Raw genomic sequence first — 21,009 nt, 5'->3', positions numbered from 1 at the left:
CATTCGCCCGATCTCGTCGGATCTGGGAAGCTAAGCAGGTTGAGGCGTGACTCGTGCCTGGATGGGCGAGCACCGCCCCCCGGGGCTTGCAGGGTGCGCGCTGTGGCCGCGAGAGGCGGCAGTGCCGAGTGCCCCCCCCCACCCCCTCGTGTCCAGCAGCGCGGTGCGGCCTGTCTCCGGGCTGTCTCCGGTCCCCTCCTCCCACGCGGAGTCGAACTCGCACCGCTCGAGGCATTCGTGGCCAAGTCACCCGGTGGAGCATCACCCTCCTGACAGAGCGTCTCGAGTCTCATTGAGGCTTTTCCTTGGTAAATAATTGGCATTATAAATGGGAATCACTCTCTCTGTCTGTATCGACGACGACTACAGATGATGTTCAGTGGCTAAACGATAGCAAACATTGGGCGCGCTCCCGTGCGTTCCACGTGGCGGCTGTGTGGGGTGTGAGGTGTGGGGGGCGATTCATGTGGTTCACGTTCGCAGCGGCTTTGAAGCAACGGGAAATCCCTTGACGTGGGAATTGATGGCAACCCGGCTCCACACACCGAGGGGAGTGAGCGGTCATCGCGCTGCGCTAGCCAACTTCATCCCGCTGGAAAACGCCATCCCCTAGGTCGGCTCAGCCCCAAATCAGTACAGTACCTGCTGCGGTGTGTAAACGTCGCCACTAGGGAGACAAAGGCGCCCGGGCGTGGTTCTGCCCCCCACCCCCATGTGCTGTTCCGGCCTTCACAGGCGCTCGCGAACAACACTTACCCCAAACAGCCTGTTAAGGATACACGTGGGATCTTAGTCAGGTGACGGAGCGCAGATAACGCGACATCTTGAACTGCGGACTCTGCGCGCACGTGATTGCTGAGGGCGGTGGGGGGGGCGCCGGGTGGACAATGAGGAGGTAGCGATGGTGCCCCCTACTTTCATCGCGGCCCCCTCGCCTTTAGTCGCCAATGCGGACCTCTCCCCGCCCCGAGGGTCACGCCGGGGTCCACACGCGGGTCACGCCGGGGTCCACACGGCAACCGGAGATGCTCCATGGTTGTGCAGGCTGGTCCGGGCCGAGCTCCGGGGTGCAGGGCGACGCAGGGTGTCTCGGACAGGGAGAGCGGCGCGGCTTGGAGCTGCGGGTTGGAGCGGGCGTCACGCGCTGGGTGGTGCAGGGAGCGGGATGAGGGAGCGCTCCCATCGCCACCCATCCACGCCACGGGCACGGAGGGCGAAACGGCGGCGGCTGCATAAGGAGGAGGAGGGGGGAGGGAGGAACGGAGTCGGTGTTTGCTCAAGGAGCGCACAGAGTCGGAGGAAGCACGAGAGGAGTCGAGAAGGAGGAGTAGAGGACGAGGGGAGGAGATCGCGGGGAGGAAGAGGAGCGCAGAAGAAGGATACGGCGACGACGAGGAGGAGGAGGAAGAGGAGGGAGGAGGAACCCCGCGCGGCTCCGGGGCTCGTGACGTCACGATTGGTTACCGTTGCTAAAAAATAAAAAAAACCTCAAAGACAAAAACGCGCGCGAAGGGAGGGGGAGAAGGAGAGAGGGGAGAGAGAGAGAAGGGAGAGAGAGAAGGGAGAGAGAGAGAGAAGGGAGAGAGAGAGGGGGGAGAAAGAGAGAAGGGAGAAGACTCCGTTGGGAGACGCGCGGAGTGGGACGCGTGAGTTGGGTCGAGGAGAGGAGCTCCCGCGCGCCGCCAGAGGACCCCGTCTCCCCCGAGTCGGCACCCGCATCAAGGTAAGGCTTTATCCGGGGTCCACTTTCACTGCGGGGGTGAGGTGTGTGGGGGGGGGGGGGGGGCTTTAGATCACGACACAAGCACGCAGGCAGAACACCGCCTCCTTCCCACAGCTGTCCCTCCACACACAAGCACGCGTTGTTGACACATCCCATCAGCCACGCGGTCTTCTGGGAGTGATGTTTGCAGCGCGGCTTCACGGGGCTGCGCTGATCAAGATGGTGATGGTCGTGGTGATCATGATGATGCTGATGATCGAGGGGTGTCAATCAGCGCTGCCGCGACGCAGTGACCACGCAGGGTGCACGCCCGTGGCGTCCGTGTGGGACCGCGTCTCAAGACGCCGCACGGAAGCCGGGGGCCGGTTGACGCTCTGAGAGAGAGGGACAGTCGCTCATTGGCAGACGAACATGGAACGTCTTGAGCCTGGACTTCAACAGGGGCAGGGAATCCACTGGGGAAGAGAATGAGCGACCTCCCATTGAGCGACAGTGTGCGGAGTGAGATGAGAGGGGAGGGGTGGAGGAGCCTATGGAGGGGAGTAGAGAGAGGAGAGGTAGGAGAGTGCGTGGAAGGGAGTAGAGTGAGATGAGAGGGGAGAGGTATGAGAGTGCGTGGAGGGGAGTAGAGTGAGATGAGAGGGGAGAGGTAGGAGAGTGCGTGGAGGGGAGTAGAGTGAGATGAAAGGGGAGAGGTAGGAGAGTGCGTGGAGGGGAGTAGAGTGAGATGAAAGGGGAGAGGTAGGAGAGTGCGTGGAGGGGAGTAGACTGAGATGAGAGGGGAGAGGTATGAGAGTGCGTGGAGGGGAGTAAAGTGAGATGAGAGGGGAGAGGTAGGAGAGTTCGTGGAGGGAGAGTAGAGGGAGATGAGAGGGGAGAGGCAGGAGAGTGCGTGGAGGGGAGTTGAGTGTAGAGGTAGTTAGAGGCAAGTTTATGGAGGACCTTGACTGGATTGGAAGCCGGTAGAGGGATCGGCGGAGCGGGCTGTTGCGGTCTCGGTGTCCTGGTGCTGGTGGTGAGGAGTCTAGGAGTGAAATGTTGTGCGATGATGATGAGAAGGAGGAGGAGTATTCGTTGCGCCACGAGCTGAGCGCAGCCCACTCGAGTCAGAACCAGATTTTTTGTTGTATCCATGCTGGAGCAATGCGATGAGTTACACAGCTCTTCTTCACAGGCGTACAGTCGTCGATTGGGGAGTTCCGAGCGGGAACTCGGGGGATGAGGCCGGGAGCCAGGCCAGGTCGTCCCGCTCTCGGTCAAGCGCGGCGATTTCCATGACAAAGACTCGCGGAGCTCAATTCGAACGAGCGCCCCCCACCCCCCAACGGACCCCCCCCCCTCGACCGCACCCCCAACGGCCTCGCTCCCCCTCCCACCTCTACCCCGAGCTGCGGAGAGAAGCCGTCAGCATCGAGAGCCCCCCCCCTCCCTCTCTACCCCCCCCCTCTCTACCCTCCCCCTCTCTACCCCTCCCCCCTCTCTACCCCCCCTCTACCCCCCTCTCTATTCCTCCCTCTCTCTACCCCTCACCCTCTCTACCCCCTCTCTCTAAACCCCCCTCTCTACACCCCCCTCTCTACCCCCCTCTACCCCTCACCCTCTCTACCCCCCCTCTCTCTACCCCCCCCTTTACCCCTCCCCCTCTCTACCCCCCCTCTACCCCCCCTCTCTATTTCCCCTCTCTACCCCCCCTCTCTACCCCTCCCCCTCTCTACCCCCTCTACCCCCTCCCCGCCCTCTCCGCCTCGCCCAGCCTTCCCATGCGTGGCGACCCGCCGAGCGCTCCTGACGATGTCACCCTCTCGATGCGATGGCAACAACCCAAACACACCCGTCGGTAACACTGCGGCCCGACTAAGGAAAGCAAATGTGCATAGGCGACGTTTTAGGCAATGCCCCTACAACGCGTTATGTGATAGAGAAGAGGCGTAGCCTATTATAGGTGTAGCGAGTTCAACTGAGTCGCAGACGTACTCTTTGGAGGCAAACACATGTATTAACACCAACACATGGGGTAGCTGCCCCTGAACAGGATAACAACCTATGGTGGTGACCACCAGGCCTACTACACTAACTACACCGTGACTAGCTACAACGGACCGGACCACAACTTGGGTCCCGGTCCACGTGTTGGAGACTCTGTAGGACGTAGACGAAGGTGTCTTCAGGGTGAACAACAGCGCCGGTCCCTCTGGGGGACCCGGCTTATATCCTCTGCGGCGTGGCCAGGTCCGCCCTTGGCCACGCCCACCTTCCAGAATCCTCGAGCAGGATCTCGACCCTGACACATGACCACCCCTAGCCCCCACTTGGGGCCCCTGTGTGGACTTTACCGGTCACGTGTCCTCTGGGGTCAACCAGAGTGCCACGGCCCTTGGTAACCCCATTCCCATGGCCGGCACTCCCACACCCTATCCTGTAGGGGTGGGCACTGCACGCAGAGCGTGGTGCCATCCAGCACTGTCAGTCAGCGCTCACCGAGCCCCTCCAGGGCCGCTACTGCACCCACACCACGTGGTGCCCGCGGTGTCGCTACACCGAACGCCGTGCCCCTCTCGGGCCGGCACCACGCAGTGACATCCCGTGATGTCACTACACAGGCAATGAAGCTGACCCGTCGCTCCAACGCCGCCTCTTGTATATTTCCCCTTTTATCGCGGGCAGCTTCTTCGTGTTGCTGGTTGTGGACGCAGAGCGACGGCTACAATTGTACACCGAGGTGGTCGATGAGCCAGATGATTGTGTGAGGAGTGGCGGAGTTGTGCAGCTTCGCCGTGACGATGCCGCCTCCCCCTCCTCCTCCTCCTGCGTGTTTGTGAAACAGCCGAGTCGTTGATCAGTCGTCGTCGAGTCGCCGTTGAGTTCCGCGGTTGTTCTCGTCTGGCTGGTTGACCAACCACAGTGGCCGCGGAGCTCATAATCACGTCTCCGCATCTGCTGCTGCTGCTGGTGGTGGCACGGGTTGGTTTGTGTTTGGGGTTCATGGCCGTGCCCAGGGAGACTGCGTCTCTTGCTGTTTCTGTGTTTGATTGTGTGTGCGATCGTGTGTTTATGATTGTGTGATTGTGTGTGTGTTTGTGATTGTGTGTGTTTGTATTTGTGATTGTGTGTGTGTTTGTGGTGTGTGTTTGTGTGTGTGTTTGTGATTGTGTGTGTTTGTGATTGCGTGCTTGTGATTGTGTGTGTTTGTGGTGTGTGTTTGTGGTGTGTGTTTGTGATTGTGTGTTTGTGATTGTGTGTGTGTGTGGTGTGTGATTGTGTGTGTGTGTGGTGTGTGTTTGTGATTGTATGTGTGTTTGTGATTGTGTGTGTGTGTGTTTGCGATTGTGTGTTTTGTGGTGTGTGTTTGTGATTGTGTGTGTTTGTCTTTGTGTGTGTTTGTGGTGTGTGTTTGTGTGTATTTTGTGGTCTGTGTTTGTGATTGTGTGTGTTTGAGGTGTGTGTGTGTTTGTGGTGTGTGTTTGTGATTGTGTGTGTTTGTCTTTGTGTGTGCCGTGCGTGGTGCTGGCCACCCAACCCCCTCGTGTGCCGTGCCGGCCTTGAGAGGTTCTGGCTAACAGCACTTGTCTCAACAATATGTTGAGGCTATACGGGGGACCTTTGTCTTGTTTGCCTCGCGTCTTTGTCTCTGTGATGCCTGTGTGTGATATTTTACGTCTCCAACTTTTGCCGACGCGCTCTGGAGGCTTCCCTCGGCTGCTCCTCGCCTGCGAATGACGGCGAACTCAAGACGGGTACGCGCGCGCTCAGAGAGAGAGGCGCTCAGAGAGAGAGGCGCGTGCGAGTGCGCGTGCCGCGTGAATCCGGATGGGACGAGGGAGGGAGTGGGGGACAGCCCCCCCCCCCCTCCCGTGGGACGCGCCTGCGCGTGTCTGCGCGTGTAGGTGGACTCAGCCTCAAATGAGTACCTCGTGCGTGGTGTATAAACATCGCCGCTGGGGGAGACAAAGGCGGCCGTGCGTGGCGCTGGCCACCTACCCCTTTGAGCACCTTCGTAGGTTCTCGTTAACAGCACTTGCCCCAACGGTCTGTGAGGCTATAGGGGGGGGATCTTTGATTTGTTGTGTGTGTTTGTCTGTGGGGGAGTGATAGCGGAGAGGCAAGTGCATTCCACAAAACGAATCGAGGGCGTGAAATCGACCACGTTCATGGGCCTCCCGTAGATCGACTCAGCCTCGAATGAGTACCCGGTGCGGTGTGTAAATATCGCCACTGGGGAGACAAAGGCGGCCGGGAGTGGTGCTGGTCACTCACCCCCTTCGTGTTCCGTGCCGGCCTTCATAGATGCTCGCTAACTGCACTTGCCCCAACAGTCTGATCAGACTATACGGGGGATCTTTGTCTTTGCGTGGGTGTGTGGGTGTGGCTTTTGTTGGTTTTTCCACGAAAGGCGCCCAGGATTAACAACGCCCCATGTCCCTGCATCACCAGGCCAAGTCTTGGATGTCAAGGCCAATGCATCAACCGCGGAGAGCCTGTCGCTCAGGAGCGTGCTGCTGCATTGCGGGATGACGGCCAGCACACAGGACTTGCAATCGACCTCGCGTCCCTCGGACGCTGGATCATGGCGCGATGCGCCACCAGAATCAGAATCTGTATTTATACTGCAGGAGGAATCTGATGAGCTATAAAGCTCATTTTCACAGATGTCCAGTCGGTCAGAACGTAACGACAACAAACAATACAAAGACACAATAAGAGTACAAAGTATTGGAAATGTAAACAAATTTAAACAATATAACTAAACTATATATTTTTAAAATCTTAACAGTTTAAGCCCATTGACCTATTACGCTGTTTTAGAAGCGACCTGGCTATCACAAATGAGAGCTGAACGAATGGCTTATCACGTGGACATTTCTGGCAGCCACATACCCTAAATATTATCGACGCATGTTTATAAACGTGGAGTGAAAAACCGGAGGACCCGGAGATAAAAAAAAAATCTACGCGACCACGGGGAGAACATGCACATATACAGCAGGCGTCAGGGTCGGAATCGAACCCACAACCTCCTGTAGATCAGGCGAGGTAGTTAACATCTCGCCACCGTGGCACCGACAGTTACAGCGAGATGCACCACTGCATGTGTGTGGGGAGAGCCACAAGGGCGGCTCCCACAGGAGCAGGCAGGGCTGGCTGGCTCGGGAACCTCTTGACTGCCGAGGGCGTGAAGCAGCAACGCAGTGGGGAGGTGGAGGCGGTGTCTCGATTACGAGGTTTGGAGGCGGAGGTCACCATGTGGCTCTGATTGGGCCCCCACCGCGCGCCTGTCAACCCCAAAGGCAGCGCCGCTTAACGCCCCCCCCCCCCACATCTTCCCCTCCCCCTTAATCGCTCCCAGGCCTCGCAGGAAGTGTCCCGTGGGGCCCCGGGGTCCCGCAAGTGCGTCCAGGTGTTGACGACGAGAGTCAAAGGGAGCGCAAAGGGAGCGCAAAGGGATAGGTAAACATGGGGAGACCCGTGACAGTGAAACCACGAGTGAACGTGAGCGGAGATCGAGAACGCAAGTGTCTCTCGCCGGGCCTGTCTGCCTCTCGGTGTCTCTGTGTCTCTGGCTCTCTCTGTCTGCCTCTCCCAGCGTCTCTCTCTCTCTCGGTGTCTCTGTGTCTCAGTCTCGCTGTCTTTATGTCTCTGCCCCAGTCTCGGTATGTCAGTGTCTCTGTTCCAGTCTCGGTGTCTCAGTGTCTCTGTCCCTCCACGATGCTCCCTGCGACACGTGTGCGTACATTCACCTGTGTGGTCTCGGTGTCTCCACATTTCCACCGCCAGTGTCTCTCTGTTATGTGTCCCCGCGTGTATCCGGTTCTCTCGATGTCTCCCTCGTGCCCCCCCGCCGCCCCCCGGTGCCTCCATCCGTGTCTCTCCCGTGTCTCCCCCGCTGCGCGCAGTTCGCCATGGGGGTGGAGTCTGCGCTGCGCGCGCGCCCGCGCCTTTGGCGCGCCGTGGGCCTCGCGCTCTTCGTGCTGGGGGTCACGGGCCTCGTGGCGCTCTGCGTGTCGTGGAACGCGAGCAAAGCCGTGCCCCAAGTTCCGCTCAAGGTGCGTGCAGCGCTCGCTCGCGGCCCCTTGGGCACGCGGAGGAAATCCCGTCGTCGGCTCGAGCCCGCGAGCCGCGGAGGTCCACCAGCTACCAAACGCATTGCGATTTAACTTTGTTAACTGATTCCTGCTTCGCTACTGGAATTAATGGGGCAAGTGGCGTAGCAGTCGGGCGTGCAGGCGGTGCAACTGCACCGGTGCGCGCTGGGCCAGAAGGGCACAAACTGCGGGCTACGAACAGGGAGGACATTGGACAGGGGGCCACATTTCATCCGCTTGCACCATGCAGGGTCCATGACAACCAACGCCTTTGGGCTTTTTCTTCGGACCCGTTCTATCCCTTGGCTGCCACTCCGGTCATTACTCCTAACCGTCGGCCATCGTCCCAAATTCCTATTTTCTCTTCTTAACAGTTGGAATTACGTAATTAACCTGTGCATGTCCTCTAAGCCACGCGTGCATCTGTCTCTCAATGTCATTCCAAGTGTGCGCCCCTCCTCCACGCGCGTCTGTCTATCCCCCCCCCGCCCCCCACTTGCCACGGTCAATGCTAAACTCCAATGTTTTGTGATCCAAGTCGCCAGAGCCGGTAACATGCATCTATTCATAGCAACAAAGCAAAGCGTTTTATTGTTGTTAAGAATCCACGGTGCGCATGCATGAATCTTCTTCCCTGTCCCGTTTCCATGCCAAGACTAAGAAAGGAGGCCTCTTATGTAAGCGACTTACGAGGTGGTTTCCCTTGTTGAGCTGAGATTTGAGATTCGAATACGCGGGAGCTGCTGTTGCTGTTCCTCGTGATTACCGCAGCAGCAGCAGCATCAGCGGCAGCAGCAGTAGCAGCAGCAGCAGCGGCAGCAGCAGCAGCAGTAGCAGCAGCGGCAGCAGCAGCAGCAGCGGGAGCAGCAGCGGCAGCAGCAGTAGCAGCGGCAGCAGCAGCAGCAGTAGCAGCAGCAGCAGCAGCGGCAGCAGCGGCAGCGGTAGCAGCGGCAGCAGCGGCAGTAGCAGCGGCAGTAGCAGCGGCAGCAGCAGCAGCGGGAGCAGCAGCAGCAGAAGCGGGAGCAGCAACAGCCGCAGCTGAGCGCACTGCCCGATTCGAAAAGAGCCGCCCTTGGATCTCCGAGCGTTGCAGGGAAATTGAAATGTTCCCTGCGAACTCCCACGCGTCTTTCCCAAGTGCCGACGTGGATAAGTCATTTCCTCAACCACTCGCATTAGCCCCACGCGATTCCACTGCCCGCGATGGAGTGCTGTTTGTGGCTGGTCTGAGGGAGGGGGGGGGTGAGTTGGCGTGGGGTGATGCGAAGAGTAGCCCCCTCCCCCCTCCCCCCTCCCCCCTCCCTCCCCCCATCGCGAGAAGTGAAGTCGCGTCCGAGCAGCCGCAGCCCGGGCGCTCCACGCGTGGTTCGCTCACGGGTTCACCTCGAGAGGCCATCGGAGAGGAAAGGCAGCAGTACAAAGTCAGAGTGATTCCCCGCACGAAGGAGCGCTGAGGCAGGCGCTCGACTGCCGCTTTACAGCCCTGAGGCCGCGGCTGGAAGTTTCACATTAATATCGCGGGGATGAGTCGATGTCTAGCTACAGGACAACCACTGTTGACTTCCCCACAACTGCTACTGTACTAGTTTCATTGACCCCAGGGGGATGATGAACGGCCAAAAGTCAGAGTGATTTCCTGCTCAAATGAGCGTGTAGGTAGGTAGGTCTCGACTCCCGTTCATAGCTCTGAGTCAGCGGTGGAAATATCACATTAATATCGCTGGGGATGTTTCTATCCACAGGATAACCACTGTTAGCTTCCTCACAACTGGCACTAGTTGTATTGACCCCAGGGGGATGAATGATGGTCCGAGTCAACCCCAGCCAGGATGTGAACTCGAAACATTCCACTCGCGAGCCGCTCGGTGCTCCACCGCCGAGCCACGTGACAGGGTTCAGTGAATACAAATTGAAAACAAGCGAATAACATCAATTTACTTTTGTGCTTTCAACCTCATTTGGCGAAATTCCAACTCTGAGAGTTAAAAATTAACGGGTTGGGTTGCCTGGCCCGGCACGTGACGAACAGCTCTCCAGCAGATCACGTGGGGAAGTGCTGCCCCCACCCGGTGCAGAAATGTTAACTACCTCGCCTGGTGTACAGGAGGTCGTGGGTTCGATCCCGAGCCTGACGCATGTTTGCATGTTCTCCCCGAAGTCGCGTGGATATTTCTTCGGGTCCTCCGGTTTTTCCCTCCACATTTAGAATCACGCGTTCAGAGCATTTGCCTGCTGTCATTTTCCTCGTGATGAGCCACTTCGTTGAACTATCATTTGTGGCAAGGTGGCTTCTGTATAGCTTAGTGGGCCTTACCTGGTAAAACAAAAAAAATGTGTTTAATCGTTCAGTTTAGTTTCATTTCATGAATAATTTTCATGATATCTCCTTCCACGGGGCCATTTTATCATCGAACACGCGGGGTGTCTGTCGCACTGGCCCCGTGCTAGAGATCAGAATTGAGTTATGACGCTGAGAGGACATGTTGGGGTCACAATTGGATCGACTTCTGAAAAAAAAGGTCGGGGACGTTTGACCTGTCCTTGTCTGGCACGTGTTGCCTCTCCCCATCGGCGTGCCTCTCACCCCGACCCCTGCCCCCCCTCCCTCCCCCGCCCGCCACCCGCACGCGGCCACGCAGTACGGCGTGGTGCTGGATGCGGGCTCCTCGCACACCAAGGTGACCCTGTACCAGTGGCCGGCGGATAAAGAGAACGGCACGGGGGTCGTGAGCCAGACCACCGACTGCTCTGTTGAAGGTGAGCACTGGGGTGGGGGCAAGGAGGGGTGGTGGGGGATTGGGGGTGGAATGGGGAGGCGGGGCGGCGATGGGGGAGATTGGGGGGAGGGGGGGTGCAGAGTTGGGGCTGTGACGCCAAAGAGCGAAACTTCAAAAAACAAAAACTGAACGAGACCAATACGAGAGTGGCGAAGGAGAAGAGCTCACGCGACACTCGCCCGCGACGACAAACCACGAGCCCCATCGACACGAGGCAGACACAAGACACGAGCCCCAGCGACACGAGCCAGATACTAACCCGTGCTCCATCTACACGAACCAGACACTAACCCGTGCCCCAGCTACACGAGGCAGCCAGATACTAACCCGTGCCCCATCTACACGAACCAGACACTAACCCGTGCCCCAGCTACACGAGGCAGCCAGATACTAACCCGTGCCCCATCTACACGAACCAGACACTAACCCGTGCCGCAGCTACACGAGGCAGCCAGATACTAACCCGTGCCCCATCTACACGAACCAGACACTAACCCGTGCCGCAGCTACACGAGGCAGCCAGATACTAACCCGTGCCCCATCTACACGAACCAGACACTAACCCGTGCCCCAGCTACACGAGGCAGCCAGATACTAACCCGTGCCCCATCTACACGAACCAGACACTAACCCGTGCCCCAGCTACACGAGGCAGCCAGATACTAGCCCGTGCCCCAGCGACACTTTACTTGTATCCCAGACACCCGCCCTACCCATAGTGTAATAGTGTTCCAGGAGACTTTGACACCGGGGTTGGAGGCACACGTATTTATTCCGTGTCGGTACAGTACAGCACTGACATACAACACTGGAGGGGGTATCGGCCCCCTCACCCGTCTAACTGGGGATACACTTCTAGCTACGCCTAGCCTACCCCTGGGTCGTCCACTAACGGGCTAGGGAAGTCTAGCTAGCCCGACACTGGTAAGTCGGGCTCACGGTACCCGGAGTCCCAGACCAGCTCTTACAAGAGCACCGGCTCTGGCTCTCGGGACCACGCCGCTGGCTCGATCCTGTCCGGCCCTGACAAGGGCGGCGATCCAGGGGAGTCCAGGGCTCTATCTATGACGATCTTCGATCTTCACTGGTTAGCTTCAACATCTCTCTCTGAGCCCTCCGGCTCATCCCCTTTTATACCAAAACCCCCGCTGAGGGGTGGGGCCCCGGGGGATCCCAGCTCCGAGTCAGCGCCCCAGGCTGCCCGATGCGGACGTCGCTGGGAGCACCTGCCCGTGCACCGACATAGCCACGCCCACTGTGTTTCTTTCCCATCTGATCCCATTGTATACAGCCCCTCCGTAACACCCCTACAATAGCACACACGCGAGCCAACACAGGCGCTCCGGTTTCAAAACACTTCTCGATTAAAACCACACAAATTGTTCAGGCGTCCTTGTTGAGGCAGTACAAAACGTGTCGTGCGGCTCGACGAGGCTTTGCCGGAAGCACGCTGACGATTGTCACGCACCACCGGCGACTGCGGGCGACGTGCAGGGCACGTGGCCCTCGCCGTGTCGCCGTGTCGCCGTGCCGCCCGCCGCGGTTTCCGATATCGTGTCGCTGGTGGCACCGGGACATTCCGCCCTCTTAGGGCCCACGTTGCTGTGTTTCCGCTCTCACGCTACGTGGCGCGGGCTCGAAATCATCGCTTGTGGCCCCGCGCGAGGGGCCCCAATTTTGGGGGCGGGCAAGTGGGGGCCCACGTGGAGGGGCACAGTGGGGTGGGAAAGGGGGTGGGCATTGTCTGCAGGACAATAGCGATGGTTGTGGAGGACGCAGACAGCCGTACTTGTGCTTCGAGGCGAAAGGGGAGGGGGGTGAGCAGAGGTCTTGGCCTTCACCACTGAGCGCCGCATTCATGCGCGCGTGACCCCTGTGAGCGGTCTGACCCCTGACATTCAAATGAATGAGCGCCGTCATTCCGCGGCGGAGCGACGGCGCGCGTCGCGGACGCCGCAGACGGGGATAGAATTCCCAGCAAAAGCCCCCGGGGCCCGTGGAGTGCAACTCGCTGGGAGTGACTCACCCCCCCCCCTCCACTCGTGGCGCTCGAGATACGACGGCCTCCGCAAACCAACCCCCTGGCCAAACTCCACACGGTCCACACCACGCCACTGTCAGCCTCTTCACCCGCACACGTAAATGACACCACAGCCCCGCAACACTCAGATTCATGCCACCGGCTCCCAATCCAATCCCCGATCGACTTCAAGGTCGAACTCCCCCACCCCCCGTCTTCATGGTCCTTCATTGACTCGCCCCTGACTGCCTCTCCCCTCTCATCTCACTCCACTCCCCTCCACGCACTCTCCTACCTCTCCCCTCTCATCTCACTCCACTCCCCTCCACGCACTCTCCTACCTCTCCCCACTAATCTCACTCTACTCCTCTCCACGCACTCTCCTACCTCTCCCCACTCATCTCACTCTACTCCCCTCCACGTGCTCTCTGCTCCAGTCTTCGCTCAGCGAGAGGTCGCTCGTTTCGCGTCTGCTGGCACCCACTGTCTGTCACTCTCTTCCCGCGGCCGTCCGTGCTGTTTGACCCCCTGCTCAGTGACAACGATGCGTCCAACCCGCCCTGCACAGCACCTGGAGATGCAGCGCACTGGGCGCTGACACACATCCACATCGTGTTGTAGAAGAAGAGGAGATTGCGCCCGGATGTCATTTCAATTTTGGCTTTTGAGTGCCCCCCCGCCCCCCCCCGCCCCACCCGCCCTCCAGGCCACCTGCAGCCCAAGCCCTTCCCGGGGGGAATTCTCTTTGCATGAGCAGCGGTGTGGCCCCGTCCATGCCGCCTCCTACCCCCCATCCCCGTTGTGTTCCATCTCCTCTCTCATCTCGTTCGTCGTTCTCGCTGCGCCTTGGCGTGACACTTTCATAGCCGCCGTCGCCGCCGTCTTTGTCGGCGCGACGCGACTCGCGGTCACAAACAGAAATAAACGCGCGGTGCCCCAACGGAAAAGCGCCTCTCGAAGTGCGTGAGCGCGGAGAAGGGAAGGAAGGGATTTTGCCAAATGGCAGATGCATCGGTAGAGGAAATGCAGGATTAGACACAAAGAGACGAAGACCCATCCTCCCCCACGCCCGCGCGCTGGAGCCTTCGCAGGGCTGTTCGCGAGTCCTGTAGCGCTTATGAAGGCCGGCATGGCAGCACACGGAGGGGGGTAGGTGGCCAGTGCCACGCCCGGCCGCTTTTGTCTCCCTACATTGGCGATGTTTACACATCGCATTGGGTTCTCAGTTGAGGCTGAATCGACGTAGGGGAGGCCCACGACCGGTTCGGAATGGTGAGGCGGGGCTCGAACTCGGGTCGCCGGGTTCGTAGTGCAGCGCGCTAACCGTGACACGACCCCGTACACACGCGCACACTCACGCAGGATACTTACACTCGCGTGTGTCGGTGTGTGTGTGTGTCGTCTTTGTGGTTTGCTCCTACAGTCTGTTAAGGCTAGAGGATGAACTTCATGTGTTGTGTGTGTCGTAGGTTGTGTGATGTGTGTGTCGTGTTGTAATGTGTGTTGTGTCGTGTGGTTTGTTGTGTGTGTGTGTCGTGTGATGTGTCGCGTCGTGTGTGTGTCGTGTTGTGTGATGTGTCGTGTGATGTGTCGTGTGATGTGTCGTGTTGTAATGTGTGTTGTGTGTGTTGTGTGTCGTGTTGTAATGTGTGATGTGTGTCGCGTCGCGTTGTCTCCGTGCGCGCGCAGGCCCCGGCATCTCGAGCTACGCGCGCGACCCCGCGGGCGCGGGCCGCTCCCTGGGCCCGTGCCTCAGCGCCGTGGCGGCGCGGGTCCCCGCGGAGAGGCGCGCCGAGAGCCCCGTCTTCCTGGGGGCCACGGCCGGGATGCGGCTCCTCGAGTGAGCGAGCCCAGACTCTCGACTCTCTCTTAACATCCTCCTCCTCCTGCTCATCGTCCTCAAGCATTATAATCCTCCTCCTCCTCAATCCTCATCTTCAAAGTCACGACGACGCTCCGTCTCGCCGTCTTCGCGCAGCTCGTGCAGCGTGAGAGGCGCGTGACCTCCTCCTGCCTCCTCCTCGCCGTGCCCTTCGCTTCCCAAGTCCTAACCGCTGGGGCTCTCCGCTCCGTCTCCATCTACTCTCGTTCCCTTCCTCGTTAAAACATTTTCATTCTACACGACGTTTTCTTCTCTCACTCTCCCTCCTCCGTGCGCCGTTCCGGGCTTCCATCGGTGCTGCTACTCGCTAACAGCACTTGCTTCACCAGCCTGTTAGGGCTACACGGGGGGGGGGGGATCTTTGTCATTGTTATTTTATTCCACGCCGTGACCAGGCCCGGCTTAGGCTCTACTCGGTTTTGGCGGAGGGGGGGGGGCAGTAGAACTTTTAGTTGGTGGTGGTCACAGGGTGGTGGTGGTACCACCACACTGCGTGGACTTGGGCGGGGGGGACAGGACATTCGGTGGCGCAGTGCCCACCCCAGGACCCCGCCTGGCGCGGTTCAGCGCCCAGGGCTTTGTGGAGCGGCTGTCTCAGTCTTCCGAGTGCCATACAAAACAAAAAACCCGGTCCGCGTGTGGGACGCGTAGGAGTGTGGAGGGCACCGAGTAGATGCTGCAACGACATAAAATTGAGTTATGAAGTTCATTGTGTGGCCATCTGTAGGGAGATGGTACAATACGAACCAGCGAATGTTGAACGTGCGGGTTATATGGCGGTGACGCTGGCACGGGCGGTCTGTACGAACGCGTACAGACCGCCCGTGCTGTCTGCACGACACCCCGGGTGCGTACGAGTAGAGAGTCTTAATGAACGCGGCGTAGGGGAGGCGCGCGGTGGTGGGGCGTGAGCTCCGGAGTGCGCCTTGGGTTTACTTCGTATGTATTTTGAACTTCTTTCGCACCGTACGTAGCCAACCATGCTAATCCCAGGTAGTCTGGCATTTGGACGAACGTGCCAGTGCAGGGCACTGCTGAATAAATCGTTCCTCTCACTCCCATAAATGTCCCTCTGGACCGCGGCTCCTCACCCCCCACCCTGTCCACGGTGAGTCTGCCCCCCCTCGCATGCTACGTAACGCGACTCTCTCCTCGGACAGTGCAGCTGGGAGAAGCGTCCTGAGCGGGCAGAATTCCGCGTGGGTGACATCAGAGAGAGTGCTCCGGGCAGGGTAGTCGGTGGGGACATCAAACATAAATCAAACTAAATATTGATTCTACCACGTAAAGCCGACTAAGCTATTAGCACTTTTTCAGAAGCAATCTGGCCACAAAATGACAGAGCCACGGGGAGCCACGTGACCCCACGGGGATCCACGGTGAGCCACGTGACCCCACGGGGAGCCACGGGGAGCCTCTCACGAACTCCAGCACCGCCCGTCTCAGACTGCAGGACTCAGCGGCGACCGAGAAGATCCTGGCGTCGGTGAGGGACGCCATGCGGCGCTCTGAGTTCAGCTTCAGGGAGGCGCGGATACTGACGGGCGAGGAGGAGGGCGCGTGCGGCTGGGTCACGGTCAACTACCTCAAGGGCAACTTCCTCCAGGCACGAGGCGACCCGCGCTGGCTGGGGCGCGATTGCTTTGAGCTCCGATTTCTCCGTTCGCTTCGTCGCTTCATTCTAATCGCTCTCGCCGTGTTGGCCACTCTCGCCCAAAGGGTACTCGGCCCTGCTCTCTTGAGTCGTCGCCCGGTGAAAGAGGCAGCTCTGGTGGCGGGGTTGAGGGGGTGGTGGAGGGGGGGCGGCATTGTATGGCTGACCTTCCACCTCCAGTAAAAAAAATGTGGGGGGAGGGGGGGTATGAAGCTGCGTCCTTTCCTTCCTACGCCCGTGTGCGCCATCCAAGCGGGTTGAATTGAGCTCTGCTGTGCTTGTGAGGAGTCACCAGACGATGACCGAGCCGGGGGTGAACCTGTGCTCATACACGTCCTCCAAACCAGAGGTTTTCCTTTTGTGTCAGTGACAGAACTAACCCCGGCGCAAATCAAAACCATCGCCGTCGTATACCATCATTAAGCAGGCATTCCGTTGGTTTATTCGGTTCGTTAATTATGTAATGATTGCTTTGTTCCACCATTTTTTGGTTCACTTCATTCATTTGTTTACATTGAGCATAAGATTTACTGAAGCGCTTGTGCCCACCAAACATAAAATCGGAACTCTTCATCGACGTTGAGACACAAACCAGCTGTGCCATGCCCGGGTCAAAACCCATTAAGTGCAAGGTCACAAAAGTGGGGTTGCGAGTGAAGATTAAAGTTTCAAGTTCCCCCACCATCTTCCCTCCTCTCCCTTGACCCCCCCCCCCTCCACGCGTGGCGCTGCAGAGTCCCGACGCGTCGTGGGTGGCGAGCGCCATGCGCTGGTGGCGCCCGGAGCCGCTGGTGACGCACGGGGCGCTGGACCTGGGGGGCGCCTCCACGCAGATCTCGTTCGTGCCGCGGGACCCCCCCCGGCGCGACGCCTCGTCCTTCCGCCTCTTCGGCTCCGACTACGCCGTGTACACCTACAGCTACCTGTGCTACGGCCGCGACCAGGCCAGCCTGGCGCTGCTGCGCACGCTCGTGGCGGTGCGTGCCCAACGCGGCGGCCGTGCGGACCTCGATCGGGCGCCGCGTGCGAACGGCGCTTCGGCCCCGACGGTCTGCCAGAGGTCACGCGGGGGGGTTCTGCTGTGTGCGCAGTGCAGGCCGCGCGCGGGAACGACACGGCGCCGAACCCGTGCTACAACGAGGGCTACCGCCGCTCCTGTGCGCCTCGCGGACCTCTATGGCGGCGGCTGCTCGCGAGCGCCGCACCCGGGCGGAGGCACGTGGGACCCGGCGGGGAACACCACCACGGTCACCCTGGTGGGCACGGGCGACTGCGGCGCGGTGCCTGCGGGCCGTGCGACGCATCTTCAACTTCTCGGCGTGCGACAACCACACCGAGTGCTCCTTCAACGGCGTCTACCAGCCGCCCGTGGACGGCGGCTTCATGGTGAGGAGAGTCAGAGCGGTCCGCCAGCGTGCAGCGCTTCCCGAGAGCCCTCGGGTCTAAGTGTTCGCGCGTCACTCGTGCCCCCCGTGTCCCACGGTCTCGTGCCCCGTGTCCCACGGTCCCCGTGATTCGTGTCCCCCGTGTCCCACGGTCTCCGTGTCTCGTGTCCGCATGCAGGCGTTCGCTGGGTTCTACTTCACCATGCAGAGCCTGAACCTAACGCACGGAGACGGCACGGCAAGTGTCGCCACCTTCAACTCCAAACTGGCCACCGCGTGCTCGCGCCCCTGGACACAGGTGAGCGGAGGGACACGGTGACATAGAGGGGTGCATGGCACGAAGCATAATTCAGATTTTGAGATTGTGTTTAGCATCGGTTACACGGCTTGCACCTCACGATGCCCACGAGGTCGTGTGGACAGGGTTAACCAAAATTTGCCAAAAGCTGTCCCGGCGACACGGGACCCAACGAAACGGGCAGGGAAGAAGGGGAATGATGGGGCCCCCCGCTGCACTTCGTGTTTTGGCGAGAATGAAGATTTAAATGGGGAGGGAAAAACGGGGAGGGGGGGGGGATATAACCAACATGGTAAGGGGGTAACGAAGGGCAAATAAAGAGGGGGGGTAGGGAAAAAGAGGGGGAGATGGGGGAACCAAGGAAAACAAAAAATATCTGATACTCGACACGCCACTAATGAGCTGTGATGCTGACCTTCCACCCTTCACGGTGTTTTAAACCTGGGTCAAAGGTTGCTCACGGCGAATCATCGACGGTTTATTCCGGGCAGAGGCAGCGAGAACTCGCTGCCTCTGTGCGGTGACAGCCACTCGAGCGCCGTGGGCCGGCACGGGGCGCTCGCTACGACGCCGACCGAGAGCGGAGGCCCCGGCGAGCGCGCCGCGCCCCGAGCCGCGCCCCGAGCCGGCTGGGGCCAGCCAGCCCCGGGCGCAGCGACGTCCCAACGCGCCCCTCCTGGCGGCTCACAGCCCGCACTGACCGCACTGACTGCCTGTCGTCACGAGTGCAGGCGCAGCAGGCGAACCCGGGCACTCGCGAGGACCGGCTGCGCGACGTCTGCTTCAACGGAAACTACGTGCAGAGCCTCCTGCTGGGGGGCTACGGCTTCACGGAGGAAAGCTTCGCCAAAATCCGCTTCCTCAAAAGCGTGAGTCGCTGCCGAGACGCAGCAAGCGGGGGGGGGGGGGGGGGGGGACCGCCTGATTTGGGGCAAAGGGAGGCGGATTGATTCACACAAAACTAAACTGTTTTTATTCGACCAGGTAAGAAGCGACCTGGCCACAAAAATGCCAGCTCAACGAAGTGGCTTACTATGTGGAAATGTATAGCAGCCAAACTCGAAACGTGCGATGTGGATTCTGAATGTGGAGGGAAAAAACGGAGAACCCGGGACCACAGAGAGAACATGCAAACTCACAAATATAAAGGTGCCACGGGTCGGGATCAAACCCACGACTTCCTGCATACCAGGCAAGGAGGGAAGCCAAGTAGTAGTACATTCTCTATTTGTTGCCACTGTGGCGTAACTTGACCGAGTAGTGGAAGCGAAACACACGCATGTACACGAGCATGTACACACGCATGTACACGAGCATGTACACACGCATGTACACACTGCGCTCGGCGACGAGCTCCGAGCACACTACTTGGCGAACGTCCAAATGCCACGCAATTTGAACACCACCCGTCTCACGCCGCACTCCCAGGGGCCGCGCCGGCACTGCCGAGGTTGAGTTCAAGCCCCGGGTTTCGGGTGCCCTCCCGGTCTCCTGTGCGCGTGCAGATCGAAGGCAGCAGCCTGGGTTGGACCCTGGGCTACATGCTCAACCAGACCAACATGGTGCCGGCGGTCCAGCCGCCCAGGGGCTCCTTCCTGCCCGTGGGTGCCTGGTCGACGCTGCTGCTGCTCTTCTGCCTCCTCCTCCTCGCCTCCCTCGCCATCTGCTTCGTCCTCGTCCTCCGCGGCGGCAGCAAGCGCTGCGCAGGAGGCGGGCGGCGCGGATGCGGCGATGATGAGCTCCACCGTCGTGTCGTGAGGTGGTCGGGGGCGCCCGCCCCCCCCCCTCGCAGCCCGTGGCGTCGGTAGGGGGGGGGTGGCAAAGGGGGAGTTCGCGCAACGGGGCAGTGCGGTGGTGCGTGGGTTGAGGACCAGTGGGGTTCGTTCGGCGGCCCTGAGCGGCGATTTTAAGGCTTGACGACCTGCAGCTTCTGGCATCAACTTGACCAGGCAGTGTAAGGGAAGCAGGCTTTGAGACAAAATTAAGAACAAAACGCATACATTAGATGACGCTTTCTAGCACGCGTTTGTCTTGGGAAGTATTTAATTAGCAGCACGCAAGCCGACGGCGGATAGGGCTGTCAAATATGCAAATGCATTTTCACGTTTTGCAAACATTCGATCCAACGTTTGTTACACGGAGAAAGCCGCTTTGGCAGGTACCCAGCTCGGTTTACAAAGGCTAACTGTGGTGATTAATAATTATCGATGTTTGGTTTTCTCTCAGGCAAGTCCACAACTTTACACGAAAAGTTTCGTTCACGGTGGAATCATCTCTAAGAGGGGTTATCGCCCCCCTCCCTCTCCCCTCTTTTGTAGACGGAGGATAATGCATAAACTCGTCGGATGAAAGGTGTTAAAAACGAGAATTGTATCAGTCGGTAGCCTCGGGATTGTTTATTTTTCCCTTCTTGCAGCAGTGCTATTTCTGAAGCTCCACGAGTTGTTTCTCGTCCACCTCTGTGCGTGCTCACCGCGTCATTCCCACCTCTGTGCGCTCACCACGTCGTTCCCACCTCTGCGCGCTCACCGCGTCGTTCCTACTCGCGCTTCCAAGGCCACGCTGAAGCGCGTTCGTTAGCTTAACCTCCAATATGAATAACAGCCCAGGCCTAGAATTAAAGAGTTGTTTCTACAGAAATTGTTACATTTACCCAACGCTCGAATAACGCCGGCTGTGCGCGGACACCCGTCCGTGTTGCGTGTCCCGTTGCTGGCACCTGCGACGCGGCTTTGCAGGTGGAGGCGTGTAAGTGGAACTTCTTTCGCACCCAACCGTGCTCATCGGAGGTGCCAAGCGTGGCTGGGCGTCCTCCTCCTGGGCACAGCGCTACCCCCAGGGGTCGAGTTCGTGCCGCGGGTAGCGGGCTAACGGCGGGCGCTGGTCTTTTGAAAATCTCAGGGTGGCATGGGGGTCGCACGCGAAATCCCGGGCGAGCACACTGGGCTCGGGGATTTTGCTGCGATGGTGCAGACCGGCTGGAGCCGTCCCCACCGCTGTGGAGGACTCGGGGGGGGGGGGGGGGGGGGGGGGGAGATCCATCGCAGGCTGAGCTCGGGCTGTTGCGCCGGGGCGACCGCGTCGTGAGCAGGGCAGCGACGGCACTTCCCCGTGGAGCTCAGAAAACCCCGACGCGGCTTGGGGCTTTTTGCGACAGTTTTGTTTTGTGCACGCGCAGTCGTTTGGTAAA

General features: G+C 59.5%; 1 pseudogene; it reads left to right on the top strand.

Moving 5' to 3' along the window:
* The first annotated feature begins 1,538 nt into the window (after nt 1-1,538).
* Nucleotides 1,539-19,708, top strand: LOC133343542 (ectonucleoside triphosphate diphosphohydrolase 8-like; annotated as a pseudogene).
* Nucleotides 19,709-21,009: the final 1,301 nt, after the last annotated feature.

Source organism: Lethenteron reissneri, chromosome 17 (genome assembly GCF_015708825.2).
Source record: "Lethenteron reissneri isolate LAM-NWPU_2019-01 chromosome 17, ASM1570882v1, whole genome shotgun sequence".
Lineage (NCBI taxonomy): Eukaryota > Metazoa > Chordata > Hyperoartia > Petromyzontiformes > Petromyzontidae > Lethenteron > Lethenteron reissneri.
The sequence above is the reverse complement of the archived record's forward strand: the minus strand, read 5'-3'. Positions and strand labels throughout refer to the sequence as shown.